At 38.6% G+C, this 21,593-nt stretch overlaps 1 long non-coding RNA gene across 6 annotated transcripts in view; it reads left to right on the plus strand.

The window, feature by feature from the left end:
• The window catches only part of LOC110400021, a 31,764-nt gene extending 15,132 nt beyond the window's left edge, over nucleotides 1-16,632 (plus strand). For 4 of the 6 annotated variants that reach the window (XR_002439537.1, XR_002439540.1, XR_002439539.1 and 1 more), the window contains 2 exons: nucleotides 939-1,056; nucleotides 4,008-5,442. This is a non-coding gene — a long non-coding RNA (uncharacterized LOC110400021). Of the gene's footprint in view, nucleotides 1-938; nucleotides 1,057-4,007; nucleotides 5,443-15,211; nucleotides 15,339-15,485 lie in introns of those variants that run through there. The other 2 variants (XR_002439536.1, XR_002439538.1) reach the window with 2 other exon arrangements.

Raw genomic sequence — 21,593 nt, forward strand, 5'->3', positions numbered from 1 at the left:
GAATCTGTGATACTGCGTAACTCCCTGGAAGCCTGAAGGATCTGGCACCATCCATGACACAAACTCTTCTCTCTGGAAATGTGGCCTCCTTGCACATACTGTGTGGAGGCTGGAGCTGGAAGCTGTCAGCTGTCTGGCATGCAAAGTGTCAGGCAGTGGCATGCACTGGCAGTCAGATCCCATCCATTCTGCCTGGCAGAGAACTGAGAGAAAGGGGTACTCCACCATGGAAAATCTTTCAGCCTACTTGACAGCTGGTATCCTTATACACCCTGTGGCTGTGCTTACTCCACTGAGGCTCTTTTAGAGAAAGCTTTATTTTAACACACGCTGTTTACTAACACCCTTTCAGATCCTAGTGTAACCAAGCTGCTAAAAATTTGCAGTCACTAGCTGGTTAAAATGAAGCCCAGCATAAAGCCCAAGGTCTAGCTGGACAAGCTAACGTGATGAAGTGCAGGCTGTCATCACACAGGAACGCAAGCAGTTACTGGGTGATTGCTCACCATTTAAGTGACACATTAGGAATAATTATACCTGTATTAAATTTATTTGTTTTTAAATAACTGATATGTTATGAAACACTATTATTTACAAAGCTATTTGTGTTCTGGCGTGTTTAAACGTGAGACATCGAAAACATAATTGTTTTCAGACTACTTCCTTCTACTCTCATCTAGCCTGCTCTTCTCTAAGAGGGACTGTTGTAACCTCCTGCCTTTGTTACTCACTCTGTGCAATGGAAAACAGACCAAAAAAGAACTGGTCTCCCCATGGATAAAGTGGAAACATGCCTCAGAAACTGAAGTATCTACAACTTCAATTTGGCAAGATTTTACACAAGCCTCTCCTGACACTTTGAGGCTTCAAGAAATTTATTGTGCAATGCCTAAATACTGGCAGAGATGCCTTTAACCTTTATGCCTATTGTATTACAGGGGCTGTAGGAAGAAACAGTAGTGGCTTTGGATCGGAGCTTATTGCTGCAGGAAGCTGAAGCAACATCTGTTGAGTCAGACCTGATGAGAATCCTGCCCAGACAGTGGCCTCAGGCAGGTATAGCCACCTTGAGTGGTTTGTGAGAAGTCTGGGCAGCTTTTCCCCTGACACAGAGTACAGGTCATAGGAAGCAGGACTTGAAGGAGAGTCCCAGCCTCGTAAATTCATGCCTGAAATTCATCCTCAGACATGTGCTACTTCAGTATTTTGCACATCATTGAAATTGACTGATTGCTAATTCTTTTGAGGCAGTTAATACGTTTGCAAAAGATAAGACCAAGAACTTAATATTTGTTTGTGTCCCAGAACAAGCCAAGAACTTGGCTGCTGAATCACACCCAGGATGCAATTCATCTGTCAGCGGTCGGGGCAAAGTATTTCAGAAGAATATGTAAGATCTCTGCAGCTGTCAGATGACAGAAATATTTTGTCTTCAATTCTCCGTTTACACATACTTCAGATTTCTTCTTAATCTAATGGAGGTTTTATGGATCTCCCAAAAGGTTAACACCCTTCAGATAGTTTTGTCCACAGTTACAAGTCCAGATATTTGTTATCTAGTGACATTCTGACTATCATTTGTCAGTCTTTATCATTCTCCTCATGTCAGTGAATGCAAAGGTTATATTAGGTGTCATTACTTTTGTGCTCTCATCCTTTAATTTAATGCTGCCTTGCGCTTATCTGTAGAATTAGTACAGACAGAAAGCTTCAAACAAGTTCAAAATATTTTACCCACCATGCTCTTAGTTATCTTTGCAAACAATTCTTGTCTTTTTAATTTGCTTAGATGGGAGAGTTTTTTTCTGTTCCCCTGATTGAGCACCTTTTTCTGATTCACCACTTCTTCTTGAAACTACTCTAATGAGCTCTGTTATGTCCTTTCTGACATAGAGTTACCAACACCACACAGCTGATGCTGCACTGTCAATACGATGACATTTTTTCTTTTCTATCACAGTGTAACTGCCATTCTTTTCTTTGCCTCTAATGAGTTGTTTGCTCTTTTAGCCAAGTGATTCTTCATTTCCTGTTTTAAATTAGCGTGGACTCCCATAAAACATATGACTAGCTTAATTTTTCCTTTCCAATCTACAGTAGATGGCATTTTTCAGGCTGAAAAAGTATTTGGTCATGTTCTGCTTAGTCTAGAGAACTTAAACTGGGATAGTTAAAGCATAATTTTTAAAAAATTCCCTCTCTCACTATGCTTTATTCTCCTGGATAATTTCCAAAAAGAAAGTCTTCTATATAATTTTAGATTCTAGTTTATTACTGAAGAAAATTGGAATGATAAAAAATAAACATCGGTTTCTTTAATATTTTTTTTTCCCCTACACGCTTATTCTAGTTTCATGGCATATAAAATTAAAAAAAAAAATGTAATTTTGGAAGGATTACTGGTTAAGGTTTTAAAGCAGTTTTAACATATTATTTTCTGGCAACTATAGGATAAGCCTGTTTTCTGTGATTTTTTAAAACCTTATTTAAAATTTATTTGTGGGCCCAGCAAGTGAAGTGTATTTGATTAAGTGAGGGTACTTCAACCTTTCTTTAAATGGAGATGGCAAATAACTCCTTAATACTTACCTAAATTGAACAAAATGAATTTGCTTTAGATAATGTATTAATGGGAATATTTTGATGAATTCAGTCCCACCAGATTATCTGCACATACTCTCCTTGTTTTATACTTTCTGGACATATCAGACTTGGCCAGTCTTCAGTGATGCTTGTGTGAACAATCTGATACAAAATTTTCTTGAAGTCGAGAATTAAATGCTTTACTTTACACAGAATGAAGACTTCAGAAGCACTTATCATCATGAGTATACTATGAAATACGGTTGTAAAATTGTGTTAGCAGGGCTGCTTAACAGCTGGCCATATAAATACTTGTGCAAGAGAACAGAATTTCTTCTTTATGTTCATTTTGGTTTACAAGAAATGACTTTGGTTTTTATTTCAAGCACGGTCAACTGGCCCACCTGAACCCAAACATAAGCGAGTTACTTAAATGCTTTGTACGGAGGAAAATCTATACAAGCCTAGAAAAAAGTGATTACTTAAGATGTGAGGATAAGAACGAGAACCAGAACTAGACTGAGAGCCAAGAAAAGAATTCACATCCTTATGTCTGCTAAAGAAACACAGCATGGCCTTAGGCAAATCATTTCACGTTGCTGTAATTCTGCTTCCTTTCCAGCTATAGAACAGGGATATTTTCAGTCTGCAGGACAGGAAAAAATCATGAAAATACAGTCATTAACATTTCCACAGCAAATAAATATTGTGTTAGTACATACAAGGCTGGCAGAGATATCCAACTGTCACTAGGATTCTTGCTAATTAGGCTTAGACTCCTGATCCCAGGTGCATCTAAACCATCTTGATCTGGATTTGAGGCACTGGCTGTAGCTCAGTCTCTGACATTTTCAGATGATCTGGCAGCTCAGCTCTTCTACGCTCTTAATCTACACCTGGGTCCCCCCAGGACAGCCCTTAAGATGTCCTCCTCTGACTGACAGTCTGCTCCATATGTTTGACTTCATGCATTATTAGCCCCATATGGTAACTTGTGACCTTCAGATACAGAAGATTCAATAGCAATAGTAACCACCTAGGATATTTGTTAGAAGTAATGTTATGCTGAGTGAAATTACTGCAGATAAGATCCTCACATTTCTGCAGAAGCACATACTCTGGTAAGTCAGTGCTTACCTTTCTTGTAGATCTAATGATTGTCCTAGAGGAGCAAACTCCTGAGGCTGCTCAGCAGCATGTTATCACCTGTTCTTAATGAGCTTAGAAAGGGAGTTCTAGCTTCCTTCAGCCTAATTTAAGATGTTAGTGCATGCCTAAGTGCTCAGACCAAGAATGGTATTGCAGCAGCTGTGATTCTGAGTACTTCATTGAACTTAATAGTCACCAGTAGCAACTGGAAATGTGATAGCCATATGACTGTAAGTAGCATGGGTATGCCTCATTTTCCTGTGCTTCTCTTGCAGATAGTTTTAGGAGAAAAGGAGCTCTGTGGAGATCTCTGGAAAAGCAGCATTTGTCTTGCTACCACTGAGACTTCCAGGTGTGTGGTCCATTCCTCTACACTGGTTGATACTTGTTATGAATTAGATTCTCTCATTCCAAGTTTTTTGAATATGAAGAAGGTGCCTAAAGTTCTGACTTTCCTCATGAGAGGAATCATCATCTTAGTTAGGTATGAGTGGCTGGATGAACAAACTCAACTGCAGTCTAATTACAGCTTGTTGCAAACCAAGGTCCCTCGAACAGTCAGCTCCTAGAACCAGCTCCTTTCTGGACACTGACGGGAGTAGGGAAGGCTGCCCTTCAATGTAAGGAGATATCTCTGACAGCTGGACTGTAAAATAAACCCCTGACTACCACACTAAACTTCTATCTGGTAAATTATACTTTCTTGGGAGTTTTCTTGCTTATCTTGTTTGATTTTCCATTTTAATATGTACTAAAACAGGAAAATATCAATAAGTTTGACTTCAAATTCCACTTGCCACGCTGCCTTTGGCACACATGCACTTACACTAACTCAAACATCAAGCAAAAACCTGAGAACTGAATAGCTAACCTTGAATTCTTGAGTCAGATGCCCACCATGTTTTCAGAAGTGTGATTTTCTTCTATTTAGTGACAAGTTCTTACAAACGTATTGCACCAGTTGTACAATACACAGGTGAAAGTAACTTCAGTCATGATTCTTTACCAGTAATGTATTGATACTAAGTTTGTAGCTATATGTAGTCTTTTCTAAGTATCTTAGCAGGAAGCAACAATGACTTTTTGACACCCTTTAAAATGGGAAATTAATTACCACTATTTTTTCCCTTTCTTCATATGCTTCAACAGAAAATATCCTTTTGATGATACTTAGCATCCCTTTAACTTCCTTTTTGTTCATTTGCATTGTTTATTTGTAGTGTTTGTTTTTCATATGTAATAAAACTATCTCACGTTGAAAAGTCAAGAACTCCACAGATACAATACTGCCCCTGATGCATTATTTGATTGTCGTTAATTTGAAAGGAAATTACTATTAAAAACAAGTCTCAGGTACAAATTGAGGTGGTATATCAGCCAATATCCTTGTGTTTCTGTGCAATGTTGTACGATGACCTGGACAGTTCTTCATAAGCCATAGTACAGAAGACATGGGCACTAATAATTTAGGATTCTGTTCACATTTTTGCCCAGGCACAATGTGCTGCAAATCTTCATTAGGTCTCACTGTACCCCTTTAGGATAGCTCCGTACTGTGAAATCAATTCCAAGGTAACATAAACAGCTACTTATGAAGAAGTATCTTCATTCACTATTGTTTTAATCTTTTGTTCTAACCGTCAGTTAGCACTTCCTCACTGAAGTATTCATGCATTGGCATACATCCATTTACACTAAGACTCATACATCAAGGCGAAAACAGACTCTAAGATTAAAACTGAATAGCTAACCTTGGATTCTTAAGTCAGACACCTACCATGTTTTCAGAAGTGTGAATTTCTCCTATTTAGTGACAAGTTCTTATAAACATATTTTATTGATCTTGTCATAATGTATATTCAGGGGTCTTTTAAAATGCACGTTACTAATGATCTAATAAGGTAGCTCATGTGCTTTATTACACGTATCTATCTTTCAAGAGCTAGGGAAAATGTCTGTGCTCTCATGGTTGAATATAAATGTTCTTGCAGAGCTGACACAGGTTCTTTTATTTGCAACCAATTATAGGTGCTGGATTGCCGTATTGGCCATACAGTTCATACATAAATACATACCAAGGGCAGCAGTGGCGATTCATGGCTACTAAAAGCTGTGTTTTTCTGATGACAGAAATGTCTTGTCATCTTCAATAGATACCTTATTATCTATGTGTTAAAAACATAATGTTTTTTGCTGAATACGTATCTGAATAAGATCTTGAACCTGATGCCACTTGGATCCAAGGAAAAAATTATCTCACTGAATTGAATATTCAAGGTTATTATGTCCTACAATGGCAAACTGCTATTTAAGGAAAATGACACTTTATTTTCCAGTATGAGCTCATTGATCACAATCTTGATATATAATTTGAAAATTGCTGAACATAACATTGGGAAATTGTGTCTTCTCTTCTGTAGAACTGCAATATTCAATCTATATTCCATGTTTGATATTTTTCATTAGTATCTAATTTCATCAAGATACTCATCCTGTGGGCTGGCATTAGCAACAGAGGGTATCAATTATTTATATTATATTATATATATATTATATTATCTGGTATCAGTTATTTTCTTCCAGTCTGTAGTGTCTTCTACAGACTGTGTTAGGCATTAAGACATCTTGCATCCCTCTGCTTTGTTTCATAGGAATCAAGACACAATAAACCATTGTTTACTTTCTGTAATTCCTATATTAAAATATATATATCTATATTTCCTTGCCAAGACACATAATTTGACCTTTTCAGAGACATTGTTCTAAACTTATTGATACAAACTCCTACATATCATCAGCTCTACAGGATTGGATCTGCAGGATGAGGACTGACAGAAGGCTAATTTTGTTTCTTTTGCTGCAGACAGTGCTGCCGTTACCACTCATCCAGAATTAGCTGTCTTTTCATTTCTTGGTAGTAAACTTCTTCATAGTTTGGAACGTCACCACTAAAATGCTTACATACCAAGAAATATTGAATGCCTGAAGAAGTAGGGCAAGAAATCATCAGACATAAATTCCTTTGCTTGGAGGATAATTTTGAAAAGATGGTGGGAAATAGGTGAGAGGCAGATGATCACAGGCTGGGCTGCTAAGGAGAACTACATAGAGAGGTTAATAAATCATCTTTATTAGAGGACAATTTTACAGCTCACTAGAAAGTCTCCTGAAGAAAAGTACTTCACTAAATTAATGATATACAACAGATAAACAACAGTCTACAGCTCAAATGCAATGTCAGGTAGAGCTTTTTCTACCTGATGGTAATTGGTCTCAAGGAGGAGTTCTTCCAAATACGAGAATTAAGTAGAATTTGGAAATCCAACAACAACGAAAAAAACCACAGAACTTTGCTTTTACCTGAATTTACTCACTGTGAACTCAGTTTTCAGCTATAGTTTGGGAACAAGATGGAGCCTCCGGTTTCTTCAAAAAAATCATTTAAAAATCATTGAGAAATTGGCATTCAACTCCACAGTCCCTTGTTCTTTCACCAAATCTGCTCCTTTATATGGACAAAGCATTGGTCCAAATTGTTACGTCAAACCTGGATGACAGGATTCTCTGCAGTCTTTCTCTACATGTTTTTTAGCCAACATTTTGTGAACTGAATTGACATGTTCTATTGGTTTGAGTCATGTAAAGAAGACAATCATGGCAGAGGGATACAAAAGAAATGTATTTAGTGAGCAAATCCATTCTCCTTTAAGGACAGTCTGCAGTCCTAGTGATGGATGTATCACATTACATTGTCACTACAATTTGATTTTGCCAGGCATCTGCAAAAGTGATTTATTTAGGTAAGGGTAAGTGTAGAAAGGGGAGAAGCAGTTCTCTCCAAAAATAAAAAATAAGAAAATCATCTCTCTTTTATAAGATAAAATTATCTTTACTCATGGATGTTTTCATTCTTCATCGAAACAGCTGAAGTATTTTAATTATCAGTGGAACTGCAGAGGCCCAGTGTTGTTGTATATCCACCATAGTAAGTACCCAATCAAGAGCAGGAAGACAAAATAGGATATAAAAATAAGTTAATCAGTGCATGGACAATTAGGATCAAGTCACACCACATAACTCTTGTAAGTTGATTGACCATTTTTTACTATGATGAAAGGAAAAAAAATCCACCTTTTGAATTTGAATGTTGTTATCCAGGAAAAGTAAAAGCTCACTTAATCTGTGAATTCATTACCGGAGATGTACAGTTGATCAAAGCATAGAAAAGAAGGACATTAGAGGTAGCGTGGAAAACTATTGCTATCTTCTTGGCATGTTACCATGGATCAAATAGGACCAAGTCAGTTAAAACAATAGGAGCACACAGCCAAAAGCTTGCCCAAGCAATTACAGGGGTGTTGATGTTAACCTCCAGGAAATAAGTGATTTGCACTTTGTGATGGCTGCATCAACTGGTAAACTAACTGCTATTACAGGAGGCAAGACATACTTATTGAAATTTCCCTCTGTGATATCAAAGATTATGCATTAAAAAAATCTGTATGATTTGTACGTACATACTCTTGTGATAAAGTATTCTATCCACTACATTGTAAGCACTGATATTTTGCTGGTATCCAAATACCAGATCTTATTGATTATAGATTTGTCTCACACAGTTTTGTGCTGCTATTCCTTTGAGATCACTTGCTTTTAATTGCATAGAGCCTTCATCTGAACATAGAGCTGGCAGTCAATCTTCATCTCCTGTCTCAGTGTTAAATCTGTAAATTTTAGTACTTCTGTTTTCCATAGAAGTCTGAAGAACCCACTGAAGAAAACAGGTATTCCACAAAGGCTGTAATATAAATATAGTATGACTTTTAAACTGCTGGAATAGTTAGCAGAATACAAGAAGGAGTTCTAGAGGTTTTTATAGGAAAAAAAAACAAACAGGATCAATGACTGATAAAAAATGAAGTTGATGAAAGGAAGGATTCTGAAATGCAATAATAAAGTACTTTGATAGTTTAGAGATTGGTTAGATCCCTTCTTTACATGTAGCTATAGAGTTCTGTTAAAATTGTAGTGCCTATGAAAAGTAGTGTGGTATACCTGATCACCAATATGATCCTGTTTTTTCATTTATGGAAAAGGCAGGAGGAGAGCTGATTGGCCTGCCACTTGCTTCTTTGCATGTCCTGGTCACTGTGTTATTGTGTCTCCCAAAATTTCTTCTGCAATATTAACATCAAAATGTAAAATTTTTATGTAAAATTGCTTTATTGGAAACTTTTATCTAAAAAATGTAAATATTAGAAATTTAATACATCAAGCTCATGCATGCAGTTACCTCCCAGTAGCATAGGAAAAAGGTCCGGAAAAGTGACAGTGATCAACCCTCAAGCATACTGATTGCTCAGAGGGGTGCAGAAGGAGGCAGGACATAGGTTTTAGATAACGTTGGTGGAAGTTACAATGCTGATTAAAACACACCTTCACAACTATGGTACTGGAAAACAAAGCGGTTTCCACTTTCTCTTCTTTCCCTCTCTCTCTCCAAGACTTGAATCATAATAATGATGATTAGAATAGAAAAAGAACACTTTAGATTTTTTTCCTTTAATTTTTATAGGATTCATAGTTGCCATAATGACATTGCAGAGGTTACCTGGATGATTCTTGTGGAATATGGTAATTATGTCAAGGTGTTTCTTACAGTAAAAGCCATAAACAGTCTCAAAACTTCGACAACAGAGCTGGAGTTTCATTAAAAGGTGCAACTTCATTCTCAGCTCCTACTCCAACAGCTTATCATTTCAAGCATTATGTGGTCCCCAATTTCTACTTTCACAAAGGAGATTTTATTAAGTAACTTCACAATGAAAACAGATATAAATGTCAGCTCCATCATCCTATTTAAATTAGTTGCTTTGCCCAGGGACTATTTGTACAATGTGAGAAAATCACAGCCTTGTTATGCTCAGTAGTGTCAGACTGGGAGGTTTTTGCCCTCTGGGAATGCCTGGAGCAGTACTGACACCACTGGCCCAAAGAGACTGAATAAACAAGAGCTTACTGAGGGCAAAATCCAGCCTCCCTATGCCCTGAGCCATAGCTCCCACAACGATTGGCATGTCCAAGCACAGCACACCGTGGGACAATGACTGCTTTGTTTGGCTCACCTGCCTGTGCCTTGGCTTGTCCGTGCCCCACGAAGGCAGGAGTTCCGGGCTCTTCTAGGAGGGCACAGGCATCTTTTCCTCAGCCCTCTGGGCCCTGGGGACAGTTTGAAGCAGGCTCAGCACTGGAATATCTTTTTGAAGAGGAAATCAAAGTATGAGAAATATTTTAAACAATTCACTCTTCATGCTAAATGTTGTACTTAAAAATAGATAGACTAGCAAAGGATTTATTTTTTGTTATGCCAGCATGGCCTTTTTTTACAATTCCAAAGAGCGGTGCAAAACTGTTTAACCCTCCACAGTGGAGGATTGAAAGGTGATAATGCAATTTCAGTAACATACAACCACTTTAAGTGCCTTAATGTTAGCAATCAGTCTGGTCTTGCAGTTCTCTTTCGAAAAGCTTTATTTACTGCGTTGTACACCAACCGCATTACATTGCACATTCATTATTTTTGTGCATATACACAAGGGAATTAAAGTGTTGCAAATGAATACTAGGTGGGTTGGAGCTCAGTGATCTTTAAGGTCCCTTCCAACCTAACGCAATCTACGATACTTGAACACAAGTAAATATTCAATGATTCTCTCTCCCTCTGTTCTCTCTTGCCATTTATTTGAATATAGAATCTCTGACACTTGTTTGAAAGACGTAGAATTTAGATGTCTTTTCTAATTAAAGGAAAATATTTTAGATAGTAATTCTCAGCACTCATATTCTTCTGTTAAAACCTAACTTATTTTAAAAGATAAATGCCTGGAAAGACAAGGAATTATAACTTCAAAAAGCAAGAAATGTGCTCAGAATGGGATAAAGATTATAAGAAAAATAGTGGTGAAACAAATACACAGGGGGAGAAGCATTATTTTGGCATGTAATTTCTGCCTGTCCTTCCCACCTCCCCCCGTCATGTTTCAGAAATAGGAAGATACAGATACAACTATCAACTGTCTGGCTTCCAGCATGTGGCAACAATTTTAAAAAATGTCACTGTAATCACACAAACAACCACTGAATTTTTCAGTTTGAACACTATGAAGAACTACAGGCTATCTAGTATAAAATATTAACCTGCATCATCTTTTCTTCAAATACTGCAGCATCTGTGAAGTCCTGGTCCTAAACTTTGTATCTCTGCTAGATATCACAGACCCACGTCAAGGAGCACCACTCCTTTGAATTTGGGTCCTGCCAACAGCCCCTATCCTTTGCAAATTTGAACTCCCAACAGACAAAGCAGAGATTCAAATGACGCTACAGGATTTCCAGGGCCTTGAGTTCACCACCAGGCAAGGTTTCTTTTTAGGGGTTTTGCTGCCTATGCTCAAGGTCATGTCCAGTACAGCCTGGACCAGACTGCTATGAGAGCTGTGAGGAGCATCACCTGTGGCCTCTGGTCCTGCATCTAGTTTCACAAGCCCTTGCCTGTAGATTTGACTGGGCCAGGCTTGTTCCCCATCTATTGCCTTGCTTACCAGGTTTGAGGAGAACAAATAGGCTTTTGAACACGTGGACTTGCTTTTGTTCTGGAGCAGAATCACTCAAAATCTGGCAAAACACACCTAGGCATGAACTGTACCAAGTTTAAACCCCTTTAACAATTGAGAGGAAATGATAATTGGCAAGGAGGGAAGCAGAGAAGTTGTTGGGGCTGTAGGATGTAGCGTTAGCAGCTCTGGAACAAAAGCAGGCTCCATACAGCAAAAACGAATTGTACTGAATTTATGATTTTTCATATGCAGCAATATTATGTATTGCTCTTCCTAGACTCTTTGGAAAAGAGCCTGGGATGAGCTGAGAGATCAGAGCCAAAGTGGCTGCTCCATGAAAAATGTAATGGAGTGTTTCTGTCCCTGAGTGTTCCTGCTTCTGATCCATGTCTACCTCCAAGTTTGCTGCTTCTGCTGTAGAACTGAAGAAGTTGTGACCCAAGAACTTGTCTTTCCTTCGTGTCTCCTCAACACTATCAGTTTAAATAATAAAAACTATTACTCCCTCCCACAACCTTGTTCCTGTGTATAAAGATACATATAAGCTATATTCTAACAAAACCTCACTGACTCTGAACAATCTATAAGTAGCAAGAAGATATAGACATCCACCTGCTAAAAATAATATAAGCTTCTGCAAATTGCTTAGCTGAACTTCCAAGGAAAGAGTAGGCGAGAGAGGGAATTGAAAATTGATGTACAAATCTAGAAACTGGCAATCTGCAAGTGAGATAGGCCCCATCACTTTTGTGATTATAGGTTGTATCTATCCCTGTCATCAGGTTGACAGAGTGCTGCTTTGAAAACATTCATTGTCTCCTTGCAGTTTGGGGCTGCTGTTATGTGATGCTCTGTGGCAGTTTCTGCAGTGGGACTGAAGACTAATGAAGTGGTGGTGGAGTCTGAGATTGTGTTGATTCTACAGCCTGAGGAAGCCTTCTGTCTGTGCTATTTCTCTTGTTCCATTAAGCAAGTGGCTCTAGCATCCAGGCTAGTCTGCTTGGCAGCTTACAGAGGCACAAGGTTAAAAGTGCTCCAAAACTTGAGAAAACATTGGCTCTTTCTGTTGTGAAATCTCTCATTTGAAAGTAACGGTACTTTGGATTCGTCTGGCTTGCTTCTACAAAAGATATGAGCTTATAATTCATCAAGAGAGTAGAAATGTCATCTGAATGTTGCTGAGGAATATGAGATCAGTACTAATACAAACTAATACTGGTTACTTTCCTGATTCATAATGCACGTGTCAGGTTGCAATTCCCCTGGCAGCCTGCTGGGTATGTTTATGTAGGAGCTCAGTTAGTCAGGGGTGTTAGAATGTAAGATTTTCATTTAAAAGTAAGAGTGAATTTTGAACCCTGAGACTCATTCAGAGGTCTCACACTGTTACTGGTGTGTACAGGTGTTTATACATGTTTGGATATGTTTCCTGAGAAAACAGATCTAATAGTGATGGTGAATGAATGGCACTCTTTCCAGCTTGGGCCTGTGACAATCAGCAGTAGCATTTTCCTGAAGGGTCATGTCATTCATATGCTTATGCTTCATTTGCTGCACTGATACTAGGGAGCATTAAAACACTTTACTTGAGTCCTGGACCTCTTGTGAGGCACCTTTAGGTTCTTTGTGAGTATACCTGGCAAATTCTTTTTTTCTTCTTTTTTTGGAGTCAAAACCTTTTAATATGATTTAAATTTTTCCCCAGTTTCTTGACTAATTGTAAGTTCTTCATAGAAGTTACACAGTTGGATAAATGCTTTGTTAGAATTCCTAAGCAGCTTTGAAGATGAATATTACTATCTGCACTGCAAATGTGAATTTGAAATCAGAATTATTTTATTTATACTTTTAAAAAATCTTCTGTGCACCTAGGATAGTTAATTTAATTTACAGCCTAGAATCTAAGATACTAATTGAAAGCATGTCTTACTGCTTGATTTAAAATATTTGGCAGACAACATCTGAATCTAAAAAAAATGTTTTGCTAATTCATATATATAATATATATACTGTTGTTTAATTGTTCAATACAATTTGATTCACTGGAGCAGGCTGCCCAGAGAGGTTGTGGAGTTGTCTTCTCTGGAGACATTCAAGACCTGCCTGGACACCTACCTGTGCAACCTGGTCTAGGGAGCCTGCTTTGGCAGGAAGGTTGGACTCGATGATCCCTAGAGGTCCCTTCCAGCCCCTATAATTCTGTGATTCTGTGATACAGCATTCAGGCAGTAAATAATGTCTGGGAATATTAAAAAAAAGACACAATAAGTGTTCAAAGAATCCTTTTCTATTGTTTGCTCCATTAAAATGGAAGCATTTTGCTGCAGCAGAATAAATGTATCTTGCAAATGTAACTCCTGCAAATCTGTGTTTACATTTGACTCTATTTCAAGCAGCAAAAAAATGCTCTTATATAGCTTCAGAAGTACATTTACGGGAGAGGCAACAAAACCCCTTTTATCTATTGTCACTTGTTAGGAGGCTTGGGAAAATTAATGAGAAAGAACTGGTACTTAATTCCTTGTCTGACAAAGCAGCAGGGGAAATAGTCCTTTCCTTTCCTGTTATTAAAGGCCACTGCATTTCTGCCTATTAGAGAAAAAATTATGAGGTGTAAAAGCAAATACAAAACCTATCTGGTCTTCCTTCACCATGTTATTTAGAGATTCTTGGAATACAATCAGGTATCTTCTTGCTGAAAAGCTTATAGCAGACAAAGGACTCCCTACCCTTCAGCTGGGTTGGCATAAGTGACCATATGAAAGTCCTTAGACTATTCTAGTACATCTGCTTTCTTTCTGGACAACATTTAAAAATGTATGGGGTTTTTAAAAATTGCAGGTAATGCCTGCAGCCTACCTAAATGGCTTAGAGATTAAAAATGACATTTAGTGAATCTCAGCTGAAATATCACTGCCACTATTTACATGGAAAATTCATTTGTTCTGCATCTTTTACATCAGGGGATTTGGTGACTTCGCCTTAGCTCTTCAACAAACCATCGGTTTTATCTCATTCTATAGGCAGCTGGTGTCCTTCCTTTCTGGGAGCTGAGTTTGGTGCCATGTTTTCCTTCCACGGTCTCTGGCTGGAGCAGTAACCATAGCTCTCATCTCTGACATCTACGATGATTTATTTCCGTGTTTGTTTGTTTCAAAGGGGCATTCATACCTAGGGACTCACCACTTTGTTATTTGAGGTTTTTTACTTCTTCATAGTTTTACACACCCCATTTTAAATTCTGCCTCCAGTTTCCTTCATTAATATTCCAGTTTTCTATTAAAAATGTCTGCAGGTTCCCAACAATGAATCACTGTTAGAACTGCTAATTTTTGCTTTGTGTTATTAAGTAACAGGAAATGGGACTGATGAAACAGAACACGCCAATATCACTAGAGCCTCTCTAAGTATGGATGGTATTTCTCTAAAACAACTTTCAACTAACTTCTTGAATTGGAGGAAAAACACAACCAACTTTATTGTGACCTGCTGAGACTTGTGCCATGTAAACTGCAACCTAAAATATTGATCCAGCTAAACAAGTCTGACTTTGTCAATCAGCTGCTTAGCTGAGATACTCCTCTAGCATGTCTGTTCCAGGAAATTGAGAATATTAAATCATATATTTTTGCTGTCAACATAAACAAGGCAAAGAAAAATTTTACCAGTGCCATTTTTTCTTGTCACCAGGATACTCTTGTTTTCGCTGACATTGTGTCTGCAGCATATCACAAACCCCCATAGTTTATCTGATAACACAGAAGCTACAAGGCCAATATAAAATCTTACTAGCTCTTTTGTTTGCTTTTTAAAGCCACACATAGCCTATAACTTTTAACACGTTTTTCTCTAACATCTTACAGATCAGCTATCTTTTTAAAAAAGTTGCAATAGAGCTGAGATCTTGCTCCAGAATTGGTAGGTGCAGCCGGGCACCTCCTGTCCCAGACTGTGCTAACAGCCTTAACCTTTATAGGCTCTGCCCTTCAGGTATGTTTTTATCAATCACAATCCACATTTTGCTCAAAACTGTAATTTAGTTTTTGATCTAGTCCTTATTTGAGTACTTGTCTCTTGCTTTTCTTCATTCACAGAAGCAAAGGCTTAAACAGCATTTCTTTGTTTTCTGTATGTTAGGTATTGCTCTCATCCATGCTACCACTGTCAGGACTACGTGCATGTTGTTCTTGACTTTGAGCTCTGCCACCCTTCTCCCCACAGGGTTGTGCTGTTTCTCAGCCCTGTGTGGAACACCGGGCTGTTTCCAACCCTCTACAGATTTCTTCCTGGAGTGGACAACTTCAGCTGCTTCAACATGCCACCAGGCAAGCCAAGATCTTGGGCTCCTGAAATTCTCGGAATGAAGTTTTTATTCATAACCAAACCCAGTATAGAAGACAAGACTAATTTCCTAAATTTGCATGGCGTAAACGGGTTGCAAATTCCCTTATAGTTTCACTTTACTTTTGTGTTGTAAGGTTGAAAGACTCTCTTACATTTAAAATATACACATGGTGCTTTGCTTGTCCATGTAATACAAGTTTGTAGTAAAATTATTCAAAGTAAATAGTTTCTGATATGCAAGATGTGCTAAAGAGATTTTAGTTACTACAGGAAATCAGGCTTTACTCCAAGAAGTTTAACATTTTTATTTCTCTGACTCTGCAGATTCAGATAAAAGCTCTATGTAAGTATCTTCCCGTTGTTTTTGTACAGTTAGATTTTCAGCTGTCCGGGAGCTTCTAGCTGCCCTAATCTTGCTTTTCGTTGTTACCTAGCAATATTCACCCTGGGCCTGTCCTATGCCACTCTCTCTGCTGCCACTCAAAGATCAAATTCCAGAACTACATCACTTCAGCTGATGCTTTGTGTAACTGGCATGACCTACATCAGTGAGTGCTTTCATACCAGAACAATTCCACGTGTTGGTGTAATCACTGGCAATAGAAGGCTGTATCTGCAATAGCAGAGGAAAAACTGCATCTGACTGGCACCATTTCCATATATGTTTTCATGTATTGTGGCAAAATCCAGCTTTTATGTTAGTATAATAACAGCCCTTACATAAGGGAAGCAATCAGAAGAGTCAGTGTGGAGTTTTTGCCTCCGTAACTAGTTTTAAGTATGGTCATACTGGGCAGAGTACTAGGTCATAGCTCTCTTTTTCACAGCTGTATTTATAAAGGACACATTACAGGCTATAACAGTAAAACTTGCTTGTACCAGGGTATCTGATTTTCAAGTACTGTACTGATTGCTTCTAATGTATTGATAATTAATAAAAAAAAATTAGGAGTGCTTTCTTGGCTTGCTGTGCCTAGCAGTATATACCAAATGTAGGGCTTTTATGGGACAGAATCTGTGAAAAAATACATCTGTTGGGGTGTTTTTTCATTTTAGTAATATCCCAGAAAATCTTAAAATCGGATTGTGCCTAAACTCCTAATTTCTGTTTCTTGCATAGTAAAATCAGTGTGAAAACATTTAGGCTTCTGTTATTCATGGAGGTAGCTGAAATGCGAAGACACAGCCTGAACCAGTGATGGAGCACCTGGTGGGAAGGCAGGGCCAACCCAGGGGAGCTCAGGGGCATGCAATGCCCCTGAGTGACCAGAAGGTCACCCTTCCCAGACCTCATGTAAGAGTTGGCAGTACAGGTAAGGGTATCTTGCTGGAGATCCCTATGCACCTGAGGCCTTCCAAAGGTAAGCAGTTTTTTTCTCCTGTGTTTCTGTGTCTATGGCTGCTGCATTTGGGCTTGTTCTCATTTGCTGTAGCCTACTCTGCTATTATTGCTGTACTTTCCATCCCATTATAGCATTACAGCATTACTATGGATAAATTAGACCTTAAAGGAATCATCAAAACAATAACACATAGATTAGAAAATAGTGTTCTTTATACTGCTATGTTTGAAGTCTTCTTTTCTTCAATTAAAAGATTGTGCAAGGCCCAAAATAATTGGTAAAGGCCTTGTAAAGAAGATTAAAATCTAAAGTTAGCAGATATTGTTTTTTTTTTAAACACTGTGAACATTTAAGGGTATTATTTCTGTACATTTTCGCTTTTTTTTATAGGTGGGAGAAAAAGCAATTATAGTATTAGGAATCTTACTTAGGTATCCTCACTGTTCTGAGAGATTATTTTTTTAGATTTGAGTTCTATTTTTAATGCCTTAACTGTCACTTTCATCTTCTGGAGTGGAGACTACTCATTTTCTACAAGTTTTTTGTTTTATGGCTTGTCTTGGTACTGGGAAGCTTTGTGAGCTTTGACTGATAAGTAGGAAAGGATGGCAATTTCTGACTTTTCCCCTTTGGATAGATTGGCATATTCCGGCAACTTTTCAGGTTAGAAGGAATTAAAGCAATAGGCATCCTTCTGAATCTGCAGCTCTGCTGCCAGTAGTTCTGCTCTGCCCTGTTACTCTGGATGTTAACAGTGTGTGTACGGAGCACCCAACCTGTGAAAAAGAAGAGGCTTCTTTGTACTAAGCCTTAGTTTCTGGAACTCTGCAGGGTTTGCAACTTCTTTCCCTCCTACTAGACTGCCGCGAGAACAGCTGCGTTGTGTGAAAGAGCTCCAACAAGCCTTGCTTTGGCCCTGTCCTGTAAGCTCAGGCTCCTGCCCAGGGTCCTTTTCTGGGCCTGCTATGCTGGAACGGTGCCCAGTTGTGCACCCTGCTCACCCTGACCTTGCCTTGCAGCTCTGGCTTCCTAGCTTCACCATGGAGCTCCCCGTTCCTGCAGACTTCACCAGTGGCAATCAGACCACGGGCCAACCCAGGCTGCTTTCCCTCAGCCTGCCGCTGCCCTCTGGATGCATCTGCTGTGCCTGCTGCTGCTCAGCACCTGTGGTACATGGCTCACCACGGGCCCAGCCTATACTGCTGCTTGAGGCAGCCTGCTTTCTCCAGGGTGGCTGAGGAGCTCTGCTAGTCTGAAAGCAGAGCAAACTGCTCTGAGAGATAGGAGTCTGAACTTCTTATGATGCTCAAGTTAGACTGGGAGTCTTATCCAGAAGCTCTGGACAGTTTTATTTCTCATTTGTAAATCATAATGCTAGGAAGAAAGCATAAAATATGAGCAAGGCTTATTTTAACGGCCATTTTGATTTCCCAGAAGGCACCAAACTGCCCGTCGCTACTGAACCCATGCTTTCCAGTAGGAAAAGAAAGAAGGAAATTTTAGAAGTTATAAAAACCTTTCTGTTTAACAGCTGGTCAACAGTTGGTTTAACAGTTTCATATGTAGGCCTACTTAGAGCATTTAGATTACATCCCCAAAAGTAAAACATGTTATTTTTAAAGTACTTCAATCCCAAGAGCTCAAGCACTTTACAAACACTGCTGAAATGAAGTTTGTAGCTTTCCGGGAAAGTACAAACTGTTCCTTTCCTGATATTATAAATGGAAAGTGAGGAAAGGTGAGGGTCACTTAGGCAATGAATAACCTTTTATAATGAAGTTATTTGTTTAGGATTTCGTGCCATTTCATGACCATCTAACAAATCTAAAACTGTTCCTGTTGATTTGGTAGCATGTCCCATTCTGTGTTTTAAGCTACAGTTTCTCATGCTAATACTGTTTATCCTCTCTACTGCTTGTTTGGTTGCATGATGAGGTAGCTGGTTTTTTTTGTTGGTTTTTGTTTGTTTGTTTGTTTCAGCTGAACCAAACTGGGAATTAGCTGTCAGCCTGATCTTGCTGTGAGGCTGTATGAAATCTCATCCTTAGAAAATGTGTTACAGACCCATTTTTGCTACAGACATCTTGTACAACCTTTGGCAAATCCCTTAAGCTCTCTCTGTTTCTGGTTGTAAAATTGAGGTAATTGTACTCCCCAGCCTTTTAGTATGTAAATATTAATATATTAATATGCATGAGATTGACATATCCTACAGTGATTAAAACCATGGAAGTTCCTTGATCAACACTTTATATGTTTGAGTGTCCACTCCCCAGCTCTGCTGAGAAGCTCACATAGGCTTTATGCGAGGCTCTTTTATGCAAGGTCTTCAATATGCCTGTCATGGTCTCTCAAATAAAGAGTAGCTGAGACAAAGATACGGGCATTTCTTGTATCTGTGCCACCTCCAAAATATGTTGAGCAAATAAGAAAATACTTAAGGAGAAGGTTTAGTGTTTACATGAAAGGGAATGGTCTTTCATCCTGTTTCTAATAGAAAAAGCCACTCGTCATAGTGGCAGGTATTGTGGCACTGACAGTACTTACCAGATAAGCAATGGAAACTTCTATTGCAAGGGCTGTTACCAGCTTAGCATATAGCATACAAGGAAATAATTAAAAGGTCAATGTGATTGTATAACAATGAACTATAACTTAACGGTTACTAGTTCAACAGCCATTAATATCCAGAACACAAAATCTTACATCCTGAATTTAAGGAGGAAACTTACTGAGTAGAACAGCTTACAGAGCTTTATAAAGAAGGGAGGTGGAGAAGAAAAGAGACAAAAGCATTAAGGCCTTCAACTCAGAGGAAAAAAGGTGACTTATTTTGGAAGTATACCCTGAAATACATTAACTCTAGTGAGATTTAGCAAAAGCACAGCTGGCACAGTGACTACCAAATCAGAATTTTTCCAGGGTATCAAGATCCTTTTCTTAATGCACATTGCCAAGAAGATTCTAATGTCTTTTCTAATGACTCCCGTTTAAGCAGAAACTAACCTAAACTGCAAGGTTTTATGAAAGCAAGCATCCTAGCAACAATAATAGGCGTGTTACCTACTAAACTATATGTTTGCTGGAAGTAGAAGGATGACTGAAAGCATTTTGTTGGCTCCCATCAGCACTAGCCACTGTTGTGTCAGCCTTCGTATCTCATGGTGGTGTTTAAAAGCACAGCCATCTCTTACTGCTATCAAATTAGAGGCTTTGAAATCCAAGGTACAAAATTGCAGGCAGCTGTGCTACACTATGTGATAGTCATAACTGCATTATTAGGCCATTTTTACGTGGGAGGATGGCTTTATTTCACTTGCTTCTCTGAGGTAGAGGTGGTAGCAGAGAGAATGGTTCTTTCTTGTTCTTCTTGCACTGTTTTAGCCTGTGCTTGTTCATATGGCTACTTAGATTACGCCTGTTGTTTTTCTTATTTTGTCGGGGCTATTGAAGGGTCTGAGCATTTGCTTAACTCTTACCCATGTTGGTCTACAAGCTTCTGACGGTTGCCAGTTTTCCTTGTAGTCTGGCTACGTGAAGCATTTTTTCCACTTCATTTGGCGACTGGGTTCAGTTTTTTTTTAAGCACTTTGAAAGACCAAACCACATTCAGGCAGGAGAGGACTGTTCTGAAATGTCTTCAATTTGTAGAACATTGATTTTTATGTATTATTTAACTTTATTATTTTTAAGTCATTTTTTTTCTCTGGAATCTCCAAAATCTGCAGGTAGTTACTCAATCAAACTTTTCAGACAATAGGGGGAGGAAAAAAGTGCTATTTGCTGTACTGTTTTAAGCTTTTAATGCTGCAAGGTTCTTCCCAGCCACCTCCAGCAAGGGCCCTGCTTTCCAAAGGCAGCTGGCTAGGGGCTGCAGACCAGCTGCTTTGAGGTCTGTCTGGCTGATGTTTTCCTTTGTGTTATCTCACCTGATTCTGAAACTTGAGTTGTATGTTGTGCTGGCTGCATGGAGCATTTCCCACCAGTTCCACTGTATAGTAAATTGTCATCCCGAAAAATTCTTCCTAAAAAAGCTGCTCATCTCAATAAATTGCAAAGTGTGGATGTTCACTGGAAATTACCAAAGTTGCATTACTACTTCTGGGACCAAAAAATCTATCACATCACATGTAAACTAGCACTTTAGCTAGTGATATGGCAGCAGCATCACAGGAATTCATGGCTTAGGAACTAAAAGCATCCCCCTGACACCACCCGCAACAGCTGAGTGCAGATGGAGAAGCTGGCTGTTTGCCATCATTACTGAAGAACCCATTTCTCAGTGCTGATTGATTTGCCCTGTGCTGTTGCTGTCTTATTTTTTTCTGCGCTATTGCTGGCAGAAAGGTCTTCTCTACTAACAATGAGTTTGTCTAGTTTTGGCATTGAGCTTAATATTGAATGACAATTTAATACATCCTCTTCCATGTCTTGTTGACCTTTAGTTTTGTGGCAGATAATTTCTAATATTTGTATATGAGAATATTTAATGACTTTGGTTTTAAAAATTAAATTGTAATGAATCATTAGTTCAGCACAAAAACATGCGGTATTTACC

Source organism: Numida meleagris, chromosome 5 (assembly GCF_002078875.1).
Source record: "Numida meleagris isolate 19003 breed g44 Domestic line chromosome 5, NumMel1.0, whole genome shotgun sequence".
Lineage (NCBI taxonomy): Eukaryota > Metazoa > Chordata > Aves > Galliformes > Numididae > Numida > Numida meleagris.